Consider the following 18662-nt stretch of genomic DNA (forward strand, 5'->3'; position numbering starts at 1 on the left):
ACCCAACTGAGCCACCCAGGCGCCTCAACATCCTGGATATATATTTAGCCAAATAAGACATTATTATTATTATTATTATTATTATTATTATTATTATTATTTTTAAAAGATTTTATTTATTTATTCATGAAAGAGAGAGAGAGGGAGAGAGAGAGAGAGAGAGGCAGAGACACAGGCAGAGGGAGAAGCAGACTCCCTGCAGGGAGCCTGATGTGGGACTTGATCCTGGGTCTCCAGGATCACGCCCTGGGCCAAAGGCGGTGCTAAACTGCTAAGCCACGGGGCTGCCCTAGCCAAATAAAACATTATTAAAAGCTAATTTCAGGGATCCCTGGGTGGCGCAGCGGTTTAGTGCCTGCCTGGGATCGAGTTGAGGGACTCGATCCCAGGACTCAGGATCACACCCTGGGCTGAAGGCAGGCACTCAACCACTGAGCCACCCAGGCGTCCCTGGACTTCAGGCTTTGACCATTACATGATGCTGTCTACCCCTTGAGTGCAGAGGTGTGCCATGTGGCACACTTATTTGGAGGGTAAAGGATGGAGCAACTCTGAAAGTTCTCTAGAATATGGGACTCATCTTCCTCCAGTGTTTGGTATCTCCTTCAAGATCTAGTTCTACCCAGAGTGGCCTTGTGTTTTGTTTTATTTGAAATATTTTATTTATTTATTCATGAGACACAGAGAGAGAGAGAGAGAGGCAGAGACACAGGCAGAGGGAGAAGCAGACTCCATGCAGGGAGCCCGATGTGGGACTGGATCCTGGGACACCAAGATCACACCCTGGGCTAAAGGCAGAAGCTCAACCGCTGAGCCACCCAGGCATCCCCCAGGGTGGCCTTTGGGATGTAATGACTTTCCATCAACATCAGCCAACCAAGAGTTTCTGTTGGACAGGAGGACAGAGGCTTCCTTGGTACTCATTCTGCTGTCCATTCATTCAACAGAGGCTATCAGATTTCTAATGTGTGCCAGGCACTGTGAACAAAAAACCCCAGACAACGACCCCTATCCTCATGGAGTTTATATGCTATCAGGGAAGGCAAAAATAAAAAAGAGAAACATACAAAGTTATGGGAACTTAATGATGAATGCCAAGCAGAAACAAGGAAAACAGGAGGTGGATGGGAGGTATTGGAGACTGTATTAGTTCCCTATAGCTGCTGTAACAAATCACTACACTTGCAGTGGCTTAAAACAGCCCATATTTATTATCTCACAGTTTGGGGGAGGTCTGAAGTCTAAAATGAGTCTGGTCTGCAAGGCCGCATTCCTTCAGGCAGCTCCAGGGGAGAATCCATTTATTTGCCTTCTCCGGGGTTTTAGGGCTACTCGCATTCCTTGTTCCTGGCCCTGCATCACTTCAACCTCTACTTCCTTGTCACATCTCCTTCTCTGACCTTGGCTCCTCTGCCTCCCTCTGATAAGTACCCTTGTGATTCGATTTGGCTCACCCAGACAATCTCCTCATCTCAGAATCCTCATTTAATCCCACCTGCAACATATGCAACCTCCCTTTAGCTATGAGTGGTAACATAGTCATGAGTTCCGGGGATCAGGATGTGGACATCTTTGAAGGAGGGCATTATTCTGTCTACCACAGGGACTGAAATCTGAGAAGATATGACTAAGGAAGAACTCACTGAGATGACATTTGAGTAAAGACCTGAGGGAATAAGGAAGTATGCAGATGCCTGGTGAGAGAGCCTTCCGGACAGAGGAAAAGGCATGTGCAAGAGTCCTGAGGTAGGAGGATGGCTGGTATGTTTGAGATGGGCAGAAAAGCCAGAATGTCTGGAGCAGAGAGATCCAGGGGCAGATTGGTAGGAACTGAGGTCAGAGAGGTAATATGGAGTGGGTGTGGGAGGGGAGAGGCAGATCATGAAAGGCCTTGGGGATGATTTTTTAAAATATAGATTTGTATTTATTATTTGAGAGAATGAAAGAGAGCGAGTGAGAGAGAGCATGGGCAGGGGAAGAGGTAGATGGAGAGGGAGAAGCAGACTCCCCACTGAGCAGGGAGCCTGATACAGGACTTGATCCCAAGACCCTGGGATCATGACCTGAGCTGAAGACAGACGCTTAACCCACTGAGCCACCCAGGCACCTTGATTTTAAGAAATGTATATTATAGGGGCATCTGGGTGGCTCAGTTGGTTAAGGGTCTAACTCTGTTTTGGCTCAGGTTGTGATCTCAGGGTCGTGGAATCAAGCCCCAGATCAGGCTCTGTGCTCAGCTTGGAATCTGCTGGAGATTCTCTCCCACTCCCTCTTCTTCTGGACCCCATACCTCCCCCTGCCCTGGCTACCACTTGCATGCACACACGTGTGCACTCTCTCTCTCTGAACAAAGAAAGAGAAAGAAAGAGAAAGAAGAAAGAAAGAAAGAAAGAAAGAAAGAAAGAAAAGAAGAAAGAAAGAAAGAAAGAAAGAAGAAAGAAAGAGAAAAGAAAGAAAGAAAGAAGAGAAACAGAAGAAAGAAAGAAAAGAAAGAAAGAAAGAAAGAAGAAAAGAAGAAAGAAAAAGAGAAAGAAAGAAAGGAAGAAAGAGAAAGAAAAAGAAAAAGAAAAAGAAAAGATGGGGTGTCTTTTGAAGGTTGAATGCCCAACTCTTGATTTCAGTTTAGGTCATGGTGTAGGGGTCATGGGATTGAGCCCCAAGTGGGGCTCTGTGGCTCAGTGAGGAGTCTCCTTGAGGTTCTCTTTCTCCCTCTTCCTCTGCCCCCTGTCCCGCATGTGCTCTCTCTCAAAAAGTAATTTTTTAAAAAAGAGAAATATATCTTATACTCTGAGTGAGATGAGAAGACCTTAGGCACTTCCCCTAAGTATATATTCAATAATTAACTATGAAAAAAAATCTAAAACCAAGTAAAAAGAGAAATGCAAGCTGGGGTATAAATATGTAAAAGGGAATAAGGAAATATGGAGGGATCTGAGTGCAGGGATCAGCACCTGCAAAGACTTAAGCCTTTAATGTAGGAGGGGAAAAGGCTGATGTCTTTATTTTTCAGAGAACTCAAACAAATCAATAAGATAAGTCCAGAAACTGGGTAGAAAAACAAGAAAAGGGGCGTGAACAGACAACTCGAAAAAGATGAAAAGCAATTAGCCAGGCACATGGGGAAATGATCAGCCTAACCAGTAATCAAAGAAATGCAAATTAGAACCACAAACAGCAAAAAAAAAAAAAAAAAAAAAGAACCACAAACAGCTACATTTCCACCTCGTAAGGATTTTAAGGACGATGATGCGGCTTTGGCCAGCTTGGTGTGAGGGAGACTCAGGAGTGCTGGGTGCCGGGGGTCTGACCCCTCTGGAAAACACTTGGACACTGGGTTTCAGGGCCTTAAACATGGGTGTTCTCATTGGCCCAAGAAAACCAAGTCTGGTAATCTAGCCCGAAGGCATAATTTTTTTAAAATTCAATTTGCCAACATATGGCGTAGCACCCAGTGCTCATCCCATCAAGTGCCCCCTTCAGTGCCCGTCACCCAGTCACCCCATTCCCCACCCACCTCCCCTTCTGCAACCCTTTGCTCGTTTCCCAGAGTTAGGAGTCTCTCATGGTTTGTCTCCCTCTCTAATTTTCCCCACTCAGTTCCAAGGACATAATTCTAAATCTGGAGAAAGCTTTGTTCATCGCAGCCAAATAGTAGAGACAATGAAACTGTAAACCAGAGATTAAATAGGCCACAAGGGTCATTCCTTCGATATTTTTGTCAAGTAATATATATTTTTTAAGATTTTTATTTATTTCCTCATGAGAGACACACAGAGAGAGGCAGAGACGTAGGCAGAGGGAGAGGCAGGCTCCCTTCAGGGAGCCCGATGGGATTTTCAGTTTTAAAACTGGGACAGGGGACGCCTGGGTGGCTCAGCGTGGTTAAGTGTCTGCCTTCAGCCCAGGGCGTGATCCCGGGGTCCTGGGATCGAGTCCCTGCATCGGGCTCCCTGCTCCTTCCTCTGCCTGTGTCTCTGCCTCTCTCTCTGTGTCTCATGAATGAATAAATACAATCTAAAAAAAAAAAAGTCACTTAAAAAAATAAATAAAAGGCTGGGACAGTCCTCGGTCAGCTGGGATAAGTTGGTCGCCCTAAGAAGAACAACATTTTGATGGGCTGGTTGGGGCCGTTCTGAGGAGGTGGCGTTTGATTAATGACTGAATGAAGCCAGGGAGGGAATTATGGGAATGCTAGCCAAGTCGTTTTCCAGGCACAGAGAAACTCCTGAGACAAGACATTTTTTTTTTTAATTTTTGAAAGATTTTATTTATTTATTCATGAGAGACACAGAGAGGCAGAGACACAGGCAGAGGGGGAAGCAGGCTCCCTGCAGGGAGCCCGATGTGGGACTTGATCCCAGGACCCCAGGATCATGACCTGAGCCAAACGCAGATGCTCAAGCACTGAGCCCCCCAGGCGTCCCTCTTGGGGCCATTTGAAGGACTTAAAGCATGTCAGGGTGTCTGAAGCCTGGCACCAGGGAGAAGAATAGGAGACGGGTTTGGGAGGAGGCCATAGGGGCTAGCCTCTGGCCCGTGTAGGAAAGGGAAGAACTTAGGCTTTTCTTTCAAGCCCAGCCAGGGAAACAAAACGGTATCATTTATGATTTGAGGACGATCACTTTGGTGGTTGCCTGGAGAAGGGAATGATGGTGGGGGTGGGGCGGGGGTGGGGGGCCCGGTGGGCCCAGGTAGCCCGGATGGCAGGTAGTTATAATCTAGGGCAGTGTTCTGGAACTCCAGCCTGCATCAGAATCACCTGCAGGGCTTGTTATCACGGCCTCTGGCCCTGCCCCTGAAGCCTGCGTTCCTAGCAAGACACCGAAGCTGCCAGGCCTGGGTCACTCTGAGCAGCTACCACTTTGAGCGGCCAAGGACCAGGAGAAGGGCGACGGCCACCTGGTGTAAGGTCTCCTCTGGTGTGTGTGTGTGTGTGTGTGTGTGTGTGTGTGTGTGTGTGTTTGTGTGTGTTTTAAAGGAATATAAAGGGATCCCTGGGTGGCTCAGTGGTTTAGTGCCTGCCTTCAGCCCAGGGCATGATCCTGGAGTCCTGGGATCGAGTCCCACGTCGGGCTCCCTGCATGGGGCCTGCTTCTCCCTCTGCCTGTGTCTCTGCCTCTCTCTCTCTCTCTCTGTGTCTCTCATGAATAAATAAATAAAATATTTATTAAAAAATAAAGGAATATAGAACTATTTATTGACCACTGTTTACCAGTATTTATAATAAAGTAAACAATATACAGTTGGTTAACATTCTGACTACAAAGCTCTTGTTTTTCCTGGTTTCTGCTGAACCAGTAACTCCAATACTGAGAAGATTGAGCCTACATGTTAGGAGTGAGTTAGGGTGAAAAAAAACATGCAGGTCAAGAATTTGGATTATAGAAGTCTGTCCACCCATATCCATAGTTGCAGCCATATAAATGCAAGTTTATTTGCAAGATCCCTGGGTGGGATGTGTTTTGAAGTGAAACTCTGAGGCCCGTTTTGGTTCTCCTGTAACCTGATCACACCAAGGAGAACATCTCAGTTTGATACCAGTCAGGCTCTAACACTCTTCTGGCCCCTGCCCTTTTATTGTAGTAAAGAGAGAGCAGGCCTCAGAGCGCCCAGCTCCCAGTGGACAGCTCTACTTAAAATGTGACTTGGGGGAGGCCTGTATTGTATTTTTTGTGGTTGCCCACAACTTATGACAAACGATGTTGGCTTTCCTTTATACAGGAGTCTTATAAAGCTTCCATTTTCAATAAACATATTTAGATTTTTAGAAACGAGAATTGCTTTTTTATAAATCTATGAAGTAAGTAATAGCGTGGTGCAACTGTAGCTGTTCTTAAGTGGCCGCAGTTGGGGAAATGCTGTCCTAAGCCTTAGGTTCCCTTGGGTCCTGCAAGCTCAGCCCTTGATGTCATTGGGCCCTTCATAAACCCAGGAGTTCCCCACTGTCTCTAGGCCAACAGTCTAGTAGCCCACTGTACCCCACCATCTCCCTTTTTTAAAAAAATTTTTTTATTTTTTATTTATGATAGTCACACACACACACACAGAGAGAGAGGCAGAGACATAGGCAGAGGGAGAAGCAGGCTCCATGCACCAGGAGCCCGACGTGGGATTTGATCCCGGGTCTCCAGGATCGCACCCTGGGCCAAAGGCAGGAGCCAAACCCCTGCGCCACCCAGGGATCCCACCATCTCCCTTTTTTCTGCTATTCATGCCTTTATTTATTCAACCCACATTTATTGAGCACCTATTAGCTTCTGGGTCTAAGTCTCAACCTCAGTTTGCAACATCCCCTGGAAAAGCACTGTACACGTGATAATGGTTCTTGGAAAGAACTTTCTCAACAATTTACAAAATTTTACAAAAATGTAAAATGACTGTGTGCATATGTCCCTGGTGATGTTTCTTGTTCTATGTGCTTCCCTCGAGGGAGAGAAAGTAAGAGATGGGATTGGCATGCCGGGCATTACAACTGCCCCCCTCCTCCACTGTACGCCCAGATAGGGAGGCACTCATGTGAATGTCACCTATTAGATGTGTCCTACCGGGGACAACAAATGTTGGGACCAGGCATAGATCATGGGGCACCATCAGAAGATTCTGAACAGAGGATTGTAACATTGGATTTGGGTGTCAGAATGTTTGTTTTGGCAGTTGAGGGAATGGAGGGAAGACTCTGGGTAATGGGTTAGGACATCTCTTTGGGCAAGTTGTGAAAAATTCCTGGGCCTAAATGTCTCTCGGTTCAAGAAGGCAGATTATTGGGGCACCTGGGTGGCCCAGTGGTTGAGCGTCTGCCTTTGGCTCAGGGGGTGACCCTGGCGTCCTGGGATCGAGTCCCACATTGGGCTCACTGTGAGGAGCCTGCTTCTCCCTCTGCCTGTGTTTCTGTCTCTCTCTCTCTCTCTCTCTCTCATGAATAAATGAGTAAATATTTAGAAAAAAAAAAGAAGGTAGATTAAATTTTCTCTTGTAATGTACAAGAATTCATAAAATAAAGTGACACCAAAGTGCAGGAATGTAGATGGTTGGATTCTCACCAAATGGGGAGCGTGTGTCTGAGAATGGTCTGGGTGAGGACACAGACTCTGAGGCCGGTGCAGAGGACCTTCGGGGACACTCGAGGCTGGAGGCAGTCACTCTCCCAGGCTGCTGATCTCGAGGAGCAAGGAGAGGATGTGTGACTGCTGGGGAAGATTTAGTCTGGCCAGAGCAGTTCAAAGAATTGTGTTAAGGAAGACCCCACAGTTAAGGCTGTAAAGACTCTCCCACCAAACTGATGTAAAATCAAGCTGTGCTGGGTGGAGTAGCTGCAGGGATTTATTTAGTGATGATTAATAAGGTGAATTTCACCTCGGTTTGCAAGGGTGCAATTAAACATGCAAATGCTTTAACAAAGTTAAAAGTTCTTACACATATAATGATTATATCTAAGGGTCAAATGTGATGATGGTAGACATGAAAATGCTTCATGGGCTACGGAGGCCTGTGTTACAACCCCTGCTTGCTGATGCACCTCTGTAGGGTCGGCTGGGTGCACCCCAAGACTCTCAGTCCAGTACTCTCTCTTGTACTGCATGGACTTGTTTCCCACCAGCCCTGGGGAAGGGGCTGACTCCCCCGCAGTGCTATGGGGAAAGAGCACTGTAGACATGTGTACCTTTTCCAGTCACCTGTGCTACCTTCCTTGGGCTCTGGGTAAGTCAGAGCTCTTTCCTGGTCACCATGGCAACTGTGAGGCATCCAGGCATGAGTATCACGCCTGGCTCTGGGGTCTGAAACTCTCCCTCTTGCCCCTGGCTCACTTTTGGGTCCAGATTGTGATTTCTGGCAGCTCTGAACCAAGGAGTTTGAGAAAATAAGAGCCCATGGCAAAGAAGGGTCTGACGTCATGGTTCAGAACTCTGACTTGTGGGACACCTGGGTGGCTCAGTGGTTAAGCACCTGTCTTTGACTCAGGGTGTGATCCTGGAGTCCCAGGATCGAGTCCCGCTTCAGGCCCCCTGTATGGGGCCTGCATCTCCCTCTGCCTATGTGTCTGCCTCTCTCTCTCTGTCTCTCATGAAAAGAAAAAAAAAAAAAAAGAACTCTGGCTTGTGGCACTGGGTGGACCTGGTTCAAATCCTGGCTCTGTCACTTGTTAGTTGGTGATCTTGGGAAAGGCCCTGTGACAGTCTGGGTTTTCCAAGAGGCAGACATGGCTCTGGGAAGCAATGTGCAAGGACTTAATTGGGTAAAACACTTTATGAGAGAAGTCTGACCCAAGTTGGACTCCAAGTGCCACAGAAGACTGTGACCTAAGTTGGACTCCAAGCGAAGGAGAGAAGGCTGGGTGGAAGCAACTGAGTGGTGCAGCCTAAAAAGGTTGAAGTCCAATGTTTTCTAGGGTCCTGTGTTTTCTAGGACTGGGACTGCCTTAGTTTCCCTGCTCTACTCCATCACTGATGGATTTCTGGTCCAGCAGGTGCACTCTCATGGTTACCATACCCCTAACCTCTCACAAGACTGGTTATGATCAAATGAGACAAGGCATGAAAAGCATTTTATAGGAGAATTAGCACTCAACACACTGTAGCTATTATTATTATTACCCCAACACTCTTGAAGTCAACAAGTTTCCTTTTTCTTTTGTTACCAAGCATGACCTAGATCAGAGAAGCTGCTACTTCAGATTCCCTGTAAGTGAGTGGGCCAGGTCTACTACTTTAGGGAGCAGTGGGGAAGTGTGATAAACCAACGCAGACATGCCCCCATGTAAAACATTTTGAAAAATAACCTGAAGCCAAAGCAATCAGATCTGTAGGCTGAATTTGGTCTGCGCCCCTCCAGTTCGAAACCTTTGCCTTCTACGTACAACGTTGTCTATAACAATTTCTGATATTCTGGGTTTGTGAGAGCCCGGAGGTCAATTTCATTAAGAGAAAGCAAAAATATTTGGGGTTAGGTATTTTTTTTTCCTCCCCTGTTGCTAATTTACAGTGTATTTGACCAAACGGAGAGATCTGACTCGTTGAGTTTGGTTTTCTACGGAGCATCAGTGTTGGCTTATCCGAGAGGTTTAGAATGTGGATGTGGGATGTGAATGGCATGGGCTGGGGTCTTGGCTCTCCCACTTACTGGCTATGGGATCTTGGGCAAGTTGTGCCATCTCTCTGTAGCTCATTCTGTCTACCTGTTAAATGAAGGATAATTCTGGAATTTCCTGATGGGGTTACTATGAGGATTTAGTACATGGAAGCTTAAAACAGTGCCCAGACCAAGTAAGGCTGAGTAAGTGTTGATATTATTCTGGAGTTGGGTGAGGGGAGAGAGAACATGGCTTTTCTCCATCATTTTATTTCACAGAAGCCTAAAACTTAATGGTTGGTATAACACCCAAATAGGAATGAGTTTCTCCTACCCTGGTGATATAATCATATATAATAATGTCACTTACATAAGCTTCTCTACCTCCCTGTTAAAGCCACCCACACTCTGCTCTGTTTCATGCCGTGTAAGAATTTTTCTCCCACAGGGAAGGAGACACCCAACTTCATATTAATTATCACTATAAAGCAGGGACCAATAGGGGGTGCTGGGAAAGGTGGATTTGTCAGTGATTGGGGGGAGAAAGTCTTTAGAAGCAGTGAGTCAGGCCTGGAGGCCTCAGAGGAACCTGTGGGATCATGGAGCTGGAGGCCAACCAGGTGCAGCCTGAGCCCGCCCTCTGCAGATAAATGCTTATCTATTGTTTCCTTTCTTTTTTTTTTTCCCCCAACTTGAAACATGTTCTACATGTGATGCATGCTCATCATGGGAAATGTAGAAAATAGAGGGGGGACAAAATAGAAGTGTTAAAGTCAGAACTTGTTTGGCTATACGTGTCAGAAATCTATCTCAAGCTGGTGGAGGTGATTCAAGAGAAAATATCAGTCCCTATGACAGGAATGTTCCAGGCATGAATCAGTCAGGGCTCACACAACACTGAAAGGATGCCATCTTGCTCTCTCACGCCATTCATTTCTTCAATAGACCTTCTCCAGGCAGCAGAGGTCTAAAAGTAAAACACAATTAACCCCAGACTAATTCCCATCATGCTACTAGAAAGGTAGAGTGTCAGGGATGGATGCAATCAGTGGGACGTGTACACATTGCATCCCTGAGCCAATCCTGTGGCTACAGTAAAGGGTCTGATTGGGCAGGTTAGTGAGCCAATGGCCCAAGGAGGTGGAATCAAGGCAAGTCTCCCTGGAAATACAAGGAACAGGCTTCCCACAGGAAGGAGAGTTTCTGTTCCAGAAGGAAGAGGAGAAGGTGATGAGATGATGGAAACACTGGGAATCACTGTGAGAAGCAAGTACAAATTTCTTTGTTTGCTTGTTTCTTTTCTTTTTTTTTTTTAGAGACTTTATTAATTTGAGAAAGAGAAAGAGAGCACAAACATGGGGGAGGGGCAGAGGGAGAGGGAGCAGCAGACTCCCCGCTGAGCAGGGAGCCCAATGTGGGGCTCAACCCCAGGACCCTGAGACCAGGACCTGAGCTGAAGGCAGATGCTTAGCCAGCTGAGCCACCCAGGCGCCCCCACAAGTACAATTTCTAATACTCCCACTAGAATTAAGGGCTGCTGACTTCTTTATGTACACGTTTCCAGAGTTCCCTACTCACTTTCTTATGTGTCTATACTTAAAAGTGTATTTTGGACGTGCAGAACATCGGAATATCCTATGCAAGCTTTTATGAACTGATTTTGACTGCGTCCTTCAAAAATATCAATTACCCATCTTGATGGGGATCCCTGGGTGGCTCAGCAGTTTAGCACCTGCCTTTTGGCCCAGGGCGTGATCCTGGAGTCCCAGGATCGAGTCCCACATCGGGCTCCCTGCATGGAGCCTGCTTCTCCCTCTGCCTGTGTCTCTGCCTCTCTCTCTCTTGGTGTCTCTCATGAATAAATAAATAAAATATTAAAAAAAACCCCAAAACACCCCCCCCCCAATATCAATTACACATCTTGAAATCCAAATGGTTTATTTCCTTGGTCCAAAAGTTAAAGAATATATAGACAGGCAAAAATGAAATACAACTTATAAATATAAATATGACTTATGACTGGTTGCAGCTGACAGTAGGACTTTGAAGAAGCCAAGGTTGCAACAAAGGGACTTGTTACGTCTCCTCTCATGACAGCCTATAGTTCTCCTGTGTGGTGCTTTCCACATTTATAATTACTTATTAATTACTTGCAGTGGCTTATGTAAAATTACCTCATTATGAAATATTTCAGGTACACGAAACAACTATAGACTGATATAGTGAACAACCATTTACACATCACTCAGCTTGAAAATCATAACAAAAAAAAAGAAAATCATAACAAAACAGTGGCGCCTGGGAGGCTCAGTGGGTTGAGCATCTGACTCTTGATTTCAGCTCAGGTCATGATCTCAGGGTTGTGAAATTGAGCCTCATGTAGGGCTCTGCTCTGGGCATGGAGCCTGCTTGGGATTCTCTCTCTCCCTCTCCCTCTCCGTCTGCCCCACCTCCCCAGCAAGCATGCTGTCTCTCTCTCAAAGAAAAAAAAAAAAGAAAAAAAAGAAATGTAACATAACAAATACAATCTCAGCCTGCTGGGCCCATCTCAGCCTTGTGCCCCTTCTTCTCTCCCTCTGTCCTCTAGTTGTGTTTTTTATTCCATGCACATTTATACATTTTTAAAAAGCTTATACATTTATTTATTTTTAGTAACCTCTACACCCAAGGTGCAGCCCAAACTCGACCTGAGATCAGGAGACGCATGTTCCACTGACTGAGCCAGCCAGGTGCCCCTCCATGCATATTTTTATACTTTGATTGTGTATATATTATCTGTTATCAACATATAGTGTCGTGCTGCATTTTTAAAAACCCTAAATAGAATCCTGCTGTGCATATTTCATGACTTAGCCTTTTTTTCACTATCATGATTTTTCAATTTATCAAAATTGCATTCCCTTAATCTACTTATTCCCTTATTTCTCTACTACTATTGGTGTTAATTTGTTATGATTGCATTCTGCTGTACAACTGTATCACGATTTATTTATCCATTTTCCTGTAAGTGGGAATTCAGGTGGTTTCTGTTTTTCTCCTCCTTCTTCCTCTTCCTCTTCTTCTTCTTCTTAAATTTTAAGTAGGCTCCACACCCAATGTGGGGCTTGAGCTCACGACCCTGAGATCAAGAGTCACCTGCTCTACTGAAGCCAGCCAGAAGCCTCTCTGTCCTGAACATTTCTTCTTGTGAAAACTGATGGAGCTTCTCCAGGTCTATGGCATCTACCCAGGAATGAAACTGATGGGTTATAGAGTCTGCACATCTCCAGCTTGCCTAGATTTCACCAAACTAATTTGCACTCTTACCAGCCTTCCGTGAGACTTCCTGTTTCTTCAGCACTTGGTTTCATTAGATTTTCCATCTTTGCCAATTTGATATGTGTGAACTGCAGACACACCCATTGTTCAATCCTGGAGAGCTGGGATCTTCTGTCTTGTTGGCCATGGTTTTCCTGGCACTCGGCACAGCTCCCAGCACATGGTAGATGCTCAGTGTTTTGGGATTGACTGAGCAACAGAGTTTTCTGGTTCTTCCCACTTACCGGAGAGGACACTTGCTGTCCTGGCCTACTTCTCCCTACCCCTCTCACTTAAAGATCAGAGACCTCTCAATCACTAAACAGAGAGGACAGTCTGGCTACCCTGTTCACTTTTCATTTGAGCACTGGTTCTCAAAACTATGCACCTGCATCAGAATCACCCAGAGGGCTCGTGGAAACATGGGTGGTGGGGCGCCACCTCCAGAGTTTCCTGTGCAGGAAGTCCAGAGTGGTCTAAGAATTCACATTTCTAATGAGTTCCTGGGTGGTGTTGATACCACTCGTTTGGGAAGCACACTTTGAGAACCATCATATAGGAGAAACATCCAATCCAGACATTTTTGGATGTGTGGGAAGTCCTTAGAGACCGAATGCAAAGCTTCAAATATCATTCCTAGAGTGGATAGCAGAAGGAATAAAAGTCATATCCAACTCCACTTGGCTGGAGTAGGGAAAAGAAGACCCTGAATTCTGGGTCTCTAGAATGTTCAAGACAGGTGGCAGCCCTTACGGAGACTGATGTAATTCAGTAAGAATGTATAGAGCAACCACTGGCATATTTTCTCATCTTCCACAAGATTTCAAGCCAGGATCCTTTTCTTTCCCCCACCATACTCCTGAGACCATTCTGATCTTTTCTTTCCCCTCCTCCCCCTGTTTCTTCTTCAGCTTCATCAAACATTCCTTTAATTCAAAGGTAGACTTGATCGTCTTGACACCACAATAAAGATAGCTGCCCTTTATGGAGGACTGGGTTATAAGTGTTTTCTAATCTGATCTAATCAGCATCATTGCATCTAATCCTCCCTCAGATCTCTCAACTCCAACGTTGTGTTCTTTATTATTCCTATACACTGTATTTCTCTGAGTGTTGGTCCATTCATTCATTCTTTCATTCACACCTTCACCAAATGTTTACTGAGCACCTGCTACATGCTAGGCACTCTGCTGCTGATGTGGGCAAAGCAGACAGACAAAAATCTCTGCTATTGTAGGGCTTACAATCTCTTATTACTCCAGTCTGTCAAAAGAGATGATACTATTCCTCATTCAGGGTTGCTGTAGGGATTAGGGAAATGTGTGCCTGGTACATAGTAAGTGCTCAATAAATGTTGGCTCCTGACCTCCTTTCCCCGCAGGAGCTGTTAGCTTTCTATTCACATATGTGGAGGAGAGCTGTTGCAACCAATTCTGAGACATGATCTTCTAGAAGGACACATTGGACTGATTTTTTAAAAAAAGATTTTATTTATTTATTTATTTAGAGTGTAAGTTGGGGGAGGGACAGAGGGTGAGGCAAGGAGACAGTCTCAAGCAGACTGCGCTGAGTGGGGAGCCCAATCCCATGACCCTGAGATCATGACCTGAGCCCAAATCAAGAGTCAGATGCTTAACTGAGCAGTTAACTGCTTAACTGTGACTTAACACCTGCACTGTTTTTAAAATTCATGCAACCTTCACCCTATTAACCCATCCGAGCAAATGCTCATTTTCTTGGCCTCTGTGGGCAAGACTCAGGCTCTTGCTCCCAGCTGCTTCCTGGGCCTCTCATCTTCCTCCCATTCCAGCCAGGATCTCAGACTATACATGAGTTTTGACAGACCCACGCTTTGGGAAAGCTTTGTGCAATTTTGAGAGCTGAAAAATGGAGGAATATGGGCTCCAAGCAACTGCTGTGATGGAGAATAGAGGAAAAAGATAAGAGGAATGTGCAGCTTAGGAGGATGTTTGCACAGGCAACGAGAGGAAAATAAGTAACAAATGTCTACTTAGAGGTATTTTTCCTTCAAGCATCTGGAGCTTTTGAAGATCTGGGATAGGAGAAATCTACAATTTAGGAATGCAGGCTGCTGTTTATGTCATTTCTACCTTTGGGGGCTTCAGTTCCATCTTCACTGACGGGGTGCTAGTGATTTCTTTGTCAGGCTCAGTTTTAGTGATTTCCCCACCCCCTCCAGGAAGAGGGTTTAACTGTACAACATAATTGATGCGCTGAAGCCCAAATTGGAGGTCTCTCTCACTACAGACGAGAGAGTTCAGAAGGGAGATGTCACATGAAAATTGCACATTTCTTTCCACAGGCCTAGCAGAAGCTACACCTGGACTCCGGCAGCCAAACAGGTGGAACTGGCTTTTGGATTTTTCTACCCAGCTACCCCTTGTGGTGAGTGAAGCGCTTGGGGGTCATTCCCCCTCAACCTTGTGACCTTGGGCAAGGTCCCTGATCTATCAGACCCTCAGTTTTTTAATCCGTGGAGAGATAACCACGGCAAAATATATAGCCCGAGTGGTTTCAGTGGGGAGGGTTAAATGAGATGCAACTTAGAAATTCTGATCATAGTCTCTGGAGCATGTGTACATTCTATAAAAAAGAGCAAGATTTTCTTACTGCCCCAATTTTTCTCATGGAAAGGTCTGGAGCTTACATGGCAGTGGAAGGAAAGTGGGATTCTATGGACCCGGCTCCAGCTGCTTGTCCTGCCACCTCTGGGACTTTGGGGAAGACATTTCCCTCTCTGAGACCCTGTTTTGTCCCAATTTGGCAGGGTGGAGAAACTAGGGGAAAGGTTGAGGGCTTTTAAGGCCCAAGGAGACAATAAAGAATAACCTATATGTAATGTACTATGTGTATAATATACTATGTTATATATACCATTTTATATATTTTATGTGCACTGAATAATTCGTAAATATATAAGAAAGTCTCAGATACACTATATGTAGCATATTGTATAGAATATACACAGTGTTTAGTAGAATATATACTATGTGGTCTATAGTATTTAGCATATTATATGTATATAAAATATACCATAGCATGCTTCATATTATATATAACATAGTGTATATAATATACACTATAGATGTAAGCACTATATATATGATACCATATAACATGAATTGCACATATATCATCTATGCTAAATATTGTTTATATTCCATAATATATACTACATGTAATGTATATTACATATATATGATATAAATACATCATATAACACACTATAATATACTATATGCTATCTTCAGCATAATGTATTGTTAATATAATATATAAATACTAGGTATTATATAGATTTATATAATATAGATACTACACTATTATAATATTTATCATATATGTGCTTTATATAATATGGTATATACTATGTAGTATATACTATATTTAAGCAACTTTTATCTACATCCCATATTCACTCTATAATGCTATTTACTATGTAATACACCATGTCTAATATGGTAAAAATGGAAGTTTCTTGTTAACTGGAAAGCCATAATTAATAGGAGATGCTATTGGTCACACAGACATGTAAATGACTGCTGTGATTTATTTTATTTTTATTTATTTATGTTTTTTAAATGACCACCTTGGTTTAAAGTATGATCCAGACTCAAATATTTTACATTTTACCACTCGCCCTCCCCCACCCCCCCCCACCCCAAATATTTCTCTTGTGTCTTTGCTGCTCAGTGAATGGCACCATCTTCTTCCTGGGGTAGTCGCCAAAGAGCCAGGAGTCAGCCTTGCTTCTCTTTCCCTTCCTCCCACTCCTACACCCTGCCACCCTGTCCCTCGGCTGCCCCACTGGTTCCATCTGTTCTACCCCCAAAGCGGGGCCCAGCTCCACCCCACTGTAGCCCAAGTCCAGGGCCACATCATCATCCACCTACACAATGACAGGAGCCTCTCAGCTGTTCTCACTGCTCCTTCAGCTTGCCTCACACAGTAGTCTCAGGGGTCTTTAAAGGGAATAAATCCAATCAAAATGCTTAATGGGCTTTTCCATCACATTTAGGATAAAACCCAAACTCTTTACTTTCACTTGGGAGACCCTGTTGGCCCCGGCTCCTGACATTTGACTTTGTGTGGTATTCCTCCCCTGGTCTACTTTGCTCACTCTACTCCCACACATTGGTGACTGTTCAACTCTCAAATATGTTGCATCTGATCCCACCTCAGGGCCTTTGCACTTGCTGTTCCCATTACCTGGAATGCCCTTCGCTTCCCTGAGATATCTACATGGCCCACTCCCTTAACTTTACTCAAGATTCTACTCCAATGTGATTTTATCAGGGAAGACTTTCCTGACCACCCTATAGTGTATCATGTCTGTCCCCTCACTGTGTCCTGTCTGGCTATATGTTTATAAAACCTATATCTATATAATCTGCATCTATACTGCAGCTATACCTACATAGCATTTATATATATATAAATATATATAATATAGTATATACATAATATAGTATAAATATATATAATATAATATATACTATATTATATATAAACTCTCAACTATACTGTATCATATGAAGCACATTACGTAGAATATGTACATTATTGTATATAATATATACTATGTTATATATAGAATCTAGTATACATTATATATATACTTTCTAGTGTGTGTGTATATGTATATCTAGTATATATCTAGTACATCCTATATCCTCCACATGAGAGAGATGCTCCATAACACTGCTATGTGCATTTTAAATCTTTTCATAAAAAAGGGTTTAAAACATTTAAAAAAAAAAAGGGTTTAGATAGTGAGAAATCCCATAGCTGCAGTTTATGGAGGATTACTATGTGCCAGGCCCGTGCTGAGGTTTCTTTCTTCTTTCTTTTAAATTCTATCTCACGTAACCCTCACCATCATAGCAATGACTTGAAGTTTGTACTATTTCAGGAGGGAAGTCAGTTCAGAATCAATATTATTGACATCAGCAATAATAGTAGTAAGGGTCCTTAAATGAGTGAGTGAAAGTACAACAGGTGGCCTGTTCTGAAGCTATTTCGTATTGTATGTGAACACAAAGCATTTGGTTTCAAGAGGGGGATTGAATGGTGGACAGTCAGGCAGTCTGGAAGGTGAGATATCCAGTTGCTCGTTCCCAGAAGAGTCCTTATCCAGGGTCAAGCTTGGCGACACCAGAATTTATTGGGGAAGGCAGCTTTTCCTTACCTCCGCTGCCCACAGATCCATGGCCCAAGGAATCTGAGAAATGGCTCCCCTAGTCCTTAGGCACAATCTGTTTCCATTGGGTGACAAGATCCCTGGCATACGGGGGCTGTACCTTTCACTGCGTCGTGATAAACCTTGAGCCAAACCAGAGTTACTGGCCTTGTGTTCTTCATCTGGGACCTCCTGGCTTCGTGTGGTGCACTCACACCCATGTGCCCCATTATTTATGACTTTTATTGAGTCTTCTGTGCAGTCGTAAATTGACCAACCCTCCAGCTGGTTCGAGCTCTCATCAGGAAGCTGTCATCAAAGTGAATCACATTCTCAGTGGCTGCTCCTTCCCCAAAGGTTCATTGCAAAGGCTGGGATGTTTCCTGCAACTAGCTTAGAGTATGTCAGCTCCTGGCAGCCCAGACCCACTGAGCCAAGATGCTTTTTTTTTTTTTTCCCCATTAAAAAAAAAAGTGAGATAAAAAAGAAAAGAGGAAATGCCTGTATTTGGTCAGGGGCTCTTTGATGTCAGTATAGCAGTCTGGAAGAGCTTCAGTTTCTGGAGCAGTGAAATAGGTGAAGTTGACATACTTTTATTTCTGGCCCAGAAATATTCTGAATAATTCTCGTTCCAGGGATTTGGGACAAGGCAGATATTGAGATTTTCCCAGGGGTATCTGAGACCCAGCAACTTAAATAGAAACCGACATTGGATCTTGGACTTGGGATGGGCTTGAGTATAAGTGATTTTCCTAAAAGCAGAAGGTGCTAGAGAGTTCATGACAGCTCCCTAGACACCTGTCAGACCCCATGTTGAGGGCACAACATGCATTATCTTTCTGATTTCTCAACACTCCTCTGTTAAGTCCCCATTTTACAGAAATGGAGACTCACAGAGGTTATAGGACTCTAAAACTTCCTCTAGGTCACATGGATACTAAGTGGTAGGGCCAGCATTTGAACCCAGATCTTATTGTGATTTTATAAAAATTCATCCATGTTAATGTACAGTCCAGTGAGTTTTAGTAAACTCTAAAATGTGTGCAACCGTTACTACGATCCAGTTTTAGAAATTTCCATTTGCCCTCCAAAAGATCCC

The 18662-nt window shown here is 44.2% G+C and overlaps 1 long non-coding RNA gene across 2 annotated transcripts in view; it reads left to right on the forward strand.

Moving 5' to 3' along the window:
* The first annotated feature begins 388 nt into the window (after positions 1-388).
* The window catches only part of LOC112640327 (uncharacterized), a 389014-nt gene continuing 370740 nt past the window's right edge, over positions 389-18662 (forward strand). For both annotated transcript variants that reach the window (XR_003123978.3, XR_007411029.1), the window contains exons 1-2: positions 389-1746; positions 14687-14769. This is a non-coding gene — a long non-coding RNA (uncharacterized LOC112640327). The remainder of the gene's footprint in view (positions 1747-14686; positions 14770-18662) is intronic.

This window comes from Canis lupus, chromosome 6 (assembly GCF_003254725.2).
Source record: "Canis lupus dingo isolate Sandy chromosome 6, ASM325472v2, whole genome shotgun sequence".
Taxonomy (NCBI): Eukaryota; Metazoa; Chordata; class Mammalia; order Carnivora; family Canidae; genus Canis; species Canis lupus.